This window comes from Erithacus rubecula (genome assembly GCF_903797595.1).
Source record: "Erithacus rubecula genome assembly, chromosome: 8".
In the NCBI taxonomy this organism is placed as follows: Eukaryota; Metazoa; Chordata; class Aves; order Passeriformes; family Muscicapidae; genus Erithacus; species Erithacus rubecula.
Genome location: NC_136659.1, coordinates 593,857 through 600,737, shown reverse-complemented (window position 1 = coordinate 600,737; position 6,881 = coordinate 593,857). Strand labels below are relative to the sequence as shown.

Below are 6,881 nucleotides of genomic sequence, written 5' to 3'. Positions count from 1 at the left end.
TTCTCCCAATTTTATTTTGAAGGGTTGTGGGGGAGACAAACCTGAAATGAAACACCTCATTTTGGTCAGTTTGACCTGATCAGGGGAACATTTCATTCTTTTGATTGGATTGGTTTCAAATCAATTTGGGACATGCTTCAGCTTTCCTCAGGGAAAGTGCAGCTCCATCTCTTCCTCTTCATTGTGGATCTGCTCTTGGGAGGACCTCCATGCCCAGGAGGCAAAAAGCAACTTTTGTGCTGCCTGAGTCCATGAGAATAGTGATGATCCAACGGCATGAGTGCACATTCCAAGGAGCAGGGAGGTTGAAAACAGCCCTGATAATCCATAATTCCTCTCCAGAGCTCTACGAAGGAGAATGAGAGAGAAACTCTCTGGAGATCCCTGTCCCAAGCCCCTCCCTGCTGCCAGTCTTCAGCAAAGCACACAGGGTAATTAATTTAACATAATGACCTGAAAATAAGAATTTTGCAATCGTTTCAGCTCCTATTCACATTCCCAGCATTTCAAATCATCTTTTTGTCCCATCAGTTCAGGTATATCTATAGGAAACTTTTTTTTTTTTTTTTTTTTTTTTTTTCTTGACAATTGTCCTGGAGCCTTGTTTTGGAATTTCAACTTGTCCAAACCTTCCTTCCCTCCAGTTAAATCTGTGGCTGAGATAGGAAGACAAAGAAAAGCTGCAATGAGCCATCAGTTGCTGATGTTTTGGTGCTGGAGAGCTCGGTGCTCATTGCTGTTTTTTCCCCCCATTAGTTGGCCAGATCCCTCCAAATTTCTCTATTTGCTTTCTCCAAAATGGTTCTGTTTTCCTCAGTAAAATTTAAGGCACAGATCAAACAGAGCAAGTTGTTTTTCTGCTCACATTTCTTAGAGAAAAAAAAAAAACAAACAAAAAACCAAGCTGGTGTGTTTTGAAATGAAATTACCTTATTCTAAAAGTGCTGAAACCCAATCTATTATCAAAAGCAACATTCTCCTGTAGTTTTGGGAGGGTTTTTTTGTGCAGTCCAAATGCTACAAATGATGCTGGCTAAAGCAAAAGAAAATAACAAAAGAGGGAGTCATGAGATTTTACTGGGACAGATTGGGGAATGTGGCCCTGTTTTGTCCAGGATCCCTGGCCACTTCTGCAGCTCCTGCAAGGTTCAGTGCAATTACAGAGTGGAAAAGATGATTTTCCTGCAGGAGGACTCGTGATATTCTCTCTGTGTGCATTCACAGAGCTTCTGTACTGCTGGAATAGGTGTCAGAGAGGGAGCTGGAGACCCTGGATATTCCCTGGATATCCTTCAGCAGGTGAGAGATGTCCTGTCCATGCCCATGGACTTTGCAGTAAACCCCCCCCCAAAAGGCACAGCACACCTGGTTTCAGCATTTGCTCTTGTCTGAACCTTGGCAAATGCTCCTGCAAACCTGCTCCAAGTGCAGAGTAACATCTGTGAGGGAAGATTTATTGCCCTGGACCCAAACCAGGCAGCATTTTATCATTTTGGAGCCCCAGACTGTGGGCTGTGTGAGCTGTTAGGTTCTGGTGTTTGACCCACTGGCTGGAAGGGACCTCCAGGTGTCATCTGCCCTCCCCACCCCAGGTCTCAGGTATGGTTTCTCCAGAGGTTTTCCCTCAGGCTGGAGTCCCCCTCCTTCCTTCAGAGACTCCTTGATGGGCCTTTCCTCTCTTCCATTAATGCTCTTACCAGTCATGCAACAAATAAGTTTGAAAATCCGGAGGTTTTTCCATGTTTACTGTAAGCTGGATGGGAGCCCTGATGACTCTGATGCATTAAAAAGTCCAGGGGAAACAAGGAGTAACAGAATCTGTTGCCATAACAGAGGATGATCCAACATCTTCAGAACTAAAAATACTTCCTCCCTGTTAACCTCTCTGTGGTACCTGTGGAAGGGAGGAAGGAAAAAAGGAAAAAAAGGAAAAAAGTTCCAAGAGCTGGAATGAGGAGGAGTGGTAGAAGGGGTTTGCAGTTAAATATCTGGGATGTTTGGCATGACCCAGCTCCTCACATGGCACTGGGCTGACCCTTTCTGTTCCTGGTTCCTTCTGGGCTCTTCGTCCCTTAAATGTTCGAGGGAAATGACTATTCCCAAAATATTCTCCCAGAGTTACTCCAGTTTTGCTGGTCTGGGAAGAAAAAGTGCAGAGAAACACTTTTGAAGACCTCTGACCCCACAGCCTGTCTGGCCTCATGCCCTGTGCAGAATCACCACCAGCCTTTCCTGAGAGCTGGGAAGCAGTTGGGATTTCCCTCCTGGAATTTCCCAGTAAAACCAAGGACTGACCATGCTGTGTCCCTGCTATGCAGACAGAATTTGGGGGGGTTTTGCCCTTTTTTCCATCCCCCTGACAAAATACACCAAATTGTGGAGGAAGGAAAGACCTTGACAGATGAAAGGCCTCCCCAGATCCCCAGTTTTGGCAAAAGGCTGCCTACATCTGAGCCTCTCCAGGGATGTTCTGGCTGAGGTTTGCCATGACAGGGATCCTCTGAGAAATCCCAGGAAGTGGCTGCCAAGGCCTGGATGGCTTCCACTTCTCCCCTGGGCAGCAGGATGCTAATTGCCCTCTCCTAATGATGTCTGCAGGCTCTGGAGCTCAGGAGGGGCTGCTCTGGAAGAAGTCACAGCTCCATTCCTTTGCTTCAGCATGGAACTCTGGAGAGTTGTGTGTTTTAAACAACCCAAACCAGAGCACACAGAGCAGGGTTGGGGTCTCTGCCCACTTCTTTTGGATGTATCTGCTAAAGATCTCATCAGCTCCTATTCCTGAAGTTCATACCACAGCACAGCCAACCCAAAACCATGGGAAGTACAATTTATTTGGAGAGTAAAAAGGGCCTCTGGATCTGCAACTGCTATAAACTCACAGGAGACTTTTTTTTAACAATAAGTGGGAAAGGCTCATTAATTTTGCCTGCCAGTTTCTGAGCTTTTGGGGTATTCCAGCATCTGACTCTGTGAAGATTAGAAACCCTGTTTCTGTGAAGGCTGGGATCCTTTCCCAGCAATAAAAGACAGAGGTTATTTTTAGTGGAGGGCTGAACTTAGCAGGGTCACGAGAAAATGGGAGATAGATGGGAAATATTGATTAAACAGTCATTATGGGAAACCCCTGGGAGATGAACTTGTACTTATTCCCCAGGTCTGCCTGTCCCTGGTCCCCACAGATTTCAATGCCATGGATTTGGTGTCTGTGTGGAGCTAGGGGTTACCTTGTCCTTGGAATTGCCCACTGTGAGAAAGGATCATCAGAAAGGTCAAGGAATCACCAACCACTGCTGCTCTGCCCCCTTCCTTTCCTTGCAAAGGACTCCCAGACTTCTCCAATCTGCTTCCAAGAGGAAGCTGATGGGTGCTAAATAGATTTATGGAAGAGAAGAGCACTCCAAAAAACTCGTATATTGCTGTTTCTGCTCATCCACCATGTTTTCAGCATTTTAAACAGGAGCAGTCCTATTACAAAGCTGAACATTTTCCCTTGGGAGGAAAGCTTTGATTTCAGCATTTTGCATTCAAATCCCCTCCCTCTGTCGAGTTAAGGGGAGATGATAAATTTGAAATGGCAGAGCTGAAGATCAGACAGGGCAACTCCTGATTCCCTTTGTTTGAGCAGGACCTTGGAGGCAGTTCCTGGGACACTCTCCACAGCAGAGCTTTGGGCACGTGCAGATGCTGATTGTCGCACCCTGGACTGCCAGGGGGTCACCTGAGAGTCCAGCTGCTGAGACTGGGAGATCCACACCCCCTCTTCCAGTCGCCCCAGGCTGGCACACTGACACAGCAAGAGACACTCTGCAGGCACTGGCAGAGGTCACAGCACATCCACAGCATCCCAGGGCATCGTTTTGAGGTGGGAGCTTGCTAAGAACCACCAGCTCTGCCAGGAAACAGCTGCCTTCGTTCTCTCCCTGTTTATTGAGCTCTTTTCCCAGGCAGAGGGAATCTGCCTTTGGATGGCTGCTAGCACTGAGGGCATCCCAGCATGGGTGGGAATTGGGATGGTTTGAGCTCCCTTTGATGAAAATGAAGGTGGTGCTGTTGGATAACATTGACCTGCAGTGTGCTCAGGTGTAAATTTCCTGGTTTGGAGGCACAGGGAGCACCTCCAGTGAACAACAGAGCTGTCTATTTCAGGCAGGCACTGCCAGGTTGGAATATAACCCTGGGAAACAGAGGGGTGGCTAATATGGGTGTTCATAAACCACTCCATCATTGCCCTGGTGCTTGAGTCTGTGCTGGTTGTGGCTTCTCTCCGTGATGGGAGAGCCTGGCTGACCCCTCTGCCCTTGCTGGGAACCCCATGGGGCTCCTGCCAATCCAGCTGGTCAGCAGAAATCTCTGCCACCACCACACAGACAGACCACATCCATGTCTGTCCACAGCTCTTTCCACAACTCCTGGGCTCTACTTGCAAGTTAAAAAAAGAAAAAGAAAATAAATCCAATTTGTGTTGTTCAGTGAAACCAGTGACAACCTACCAGTGAGTGGGAGTGAGTCCTCCAGGATAAGACATGGACATTGGGAATGCTCCATGGCAGGAGCAATGATTCCATTTCAACAGGCTTTCCCCACTTTCCTTCAAAGCCAAGTTGGGGTCTGATTGTATCTGCTGCTGTGGCATGGAATAATGTCTGCTTGGGAAAGCTGGGTGATGGTTGGCTGAAGAAAATAAAAATATCTTTCAGATATTTTATAATCCAAAAAACGTGGTCTCCAATGAGCTTTTTCCAAGCACATTAGTGCTACAGCCATTAATAATCATAGAGCTCAAAGAAGGAAAAAAAATCAGCTGGAAGAGAGTTGAAAGGGAAACCTATTAAAATAAAAAAAGCAATTTCCCAAAAATATATACAGCTTCATTTCCAATTTTTTTTTCCTGGGGTTTTTTTTGGGGTTTTCTTTTCTGGTTTTTTTTTTTTTTTTTTTTTTTTTTTTGGTGGAGTTATTTTTCTCTATAACTAAAACTTTCAGTGACCTAATAGTCCTTTTAAAAGACAGCTGCAGGGAATAAGGCAGGGCTGTTTTGTTCCTCTTGCATTGTTCCTAACAGCAGGACCCATTCCTCCTTGTCCTGATTGAATGCTTCCCAGAGTGTCTAGACATGTCACCACCACTGCTGAGGAGCCATGAGATACCAGGGCTCATCCCCTATCTGTCCTCCTCCCCATGGAGAGTCTCTCCAAACTCAAGACTTGGGTGAAAACCCAAATGATGAGTTTCCTAAAAATATCTCCTGCGCTGTTCATTTTTAGCTAACACCAGGGTCATGCTTGCTGTGTTTTTGGCAGAGGGAAGAGGATGTTTCTGCAGCAGAACACAACTTCCCCAGCAGGAATTTAGAGAGCAGCACCCAGCTCCCTGTGCCTGGTGGCCACAGAGCAGGAGGTCACAGGGTGAGCTGGCCCATCCCTCTCAGGTTCCTGCAGCCTGGGACAGCTTTCCCTGCCTTCCATGGAGATTCCACGTGCACACACCTGGCCTGACACTCCAGATGTTCCCAATATTTACCCTTTGTGAGATGCTTCACCCCGGTTTCCACCCCTTTGTCCGACTCTCACCTCACAGCCGCTCCTTGGCTTGGCAATTCCTTGGCCTTGGAATGGGATGAAGTGCTGGTCCAGTCCCCTTCTCCCTGCCAAAAGTTGTTAACACATCCATCCCACAGCTCATAGCTCATCTCCAGTCACGCCCTTGGATCCCAGAAATCCCGTGTGCTAAGGACAGGAAGGCTCTTGCTGGCAATCCCGAGAGCACTTGAGGCTACAGGAGTGCTTCCCAAATAAAAAATAGCAGGGATAATAATAGCCCTGCATCACCCTCTGAAGCTGCAGGACTTGGCCAGAGCCTGTCATCTGTCAATTGCAATCTATTTCTGTCCTGTGCACGGGGATCTGGCTGGGATTCCTGGGACTGGGCTGCTGGCATGACTCATTCCCAGCTGATTGCTCAGCGGCTTCAGCCAGGTGCTCCTGGGATCTGCTGTCCTCATCTGGATTCATAAGGAATCAATACTTCAGGGGCAGGAGGGAGAAAGGTGGTGAGGAGCACATCCCTCAGAGTTCTATGCCCAGAAACCATCCTGTGTGAGGGCTTAGAGGTATTCCAGAGGTAAGGATAGGAAACACAGGGATGGAAGTCCTCAACGTGGGCTTCTGCTGTGCTGGGGGAAAGATGGGATCACAAAAAACCTCAGGGTTCCACCTCAAGGATCCACAAGATTCCTTCAGGGATTTCTTGTGGACCCATATCAAGGATCCTCAGGATTTCTTGAGGGATTTCTGATGGATGGCAATGGGATCCCTGTCCCACTGAGATTTGTTTTTCAGCATAGCCTGGAGCAGAGGGCTTGGAAATGCAGCCCAGGGGGGACTGGCATTTTGGGATTGGCAGCATCCCAAAACCAGAAGTGTTTTCCAAATTCTGTGGTGATTCCCAGCTCATGGACAGCCATCAGCAGGACTTTGCAAGAAATGAGTCCTGGATAATCCTTCCAGCTGTTGTTATCCCACAGATGGTGGGGCCAGAGAGGCACCACCATTGCACAGGGGATGGAAAATGGGGAAACCTTCCCTGGTGCCTCTTCAAACCCAGCTCCTTTCGATTTATTTTTCCCACACAAAATAGATGCTGCAGGTGACAAACACCAGCTGAGCAAGGTGGGGAGAGGGATGGAGAGGAAGCACAGTCCCCAAAAAGGTGCTGGTGTTGGTGTGCAAGAGGCAAAGCTGAGCTCCCGGCAGGCAGGGGAGTGAAATGTGGTCCTAATTACTTGCTAACTATCCCACATTTCACAAGTCATTTTAATGGCCCTAAATGGATTCCTTTCAAGCTCGGAGCTAGTGCTGGAGCGATAGGGGTAGAGTTCTCTC

At 47.7% G+C, this 6,881-nt stretch overlaps 1 long non-coding RNA gene across 1 annotated transcript; it reads left to right on the top strand.

Annotated features, from left to right (window-relative positions):
• The first annotated feature begins 1,250 nt into the window (after nt 1-1,250).
• On the top strand, nt 1,251-2,653 carry LOC306804577. The gene is made up of 2 exons (XR_013774931.1): nt 1,251-1,299; nt 2,599-2,653. It is a non-coding gene; the product is annotated as an uncharacterized lncRNA (long non-coding RNA).
• Nucleotides 2,654-6,881: the final 4,228 nt, after the last annotated feature.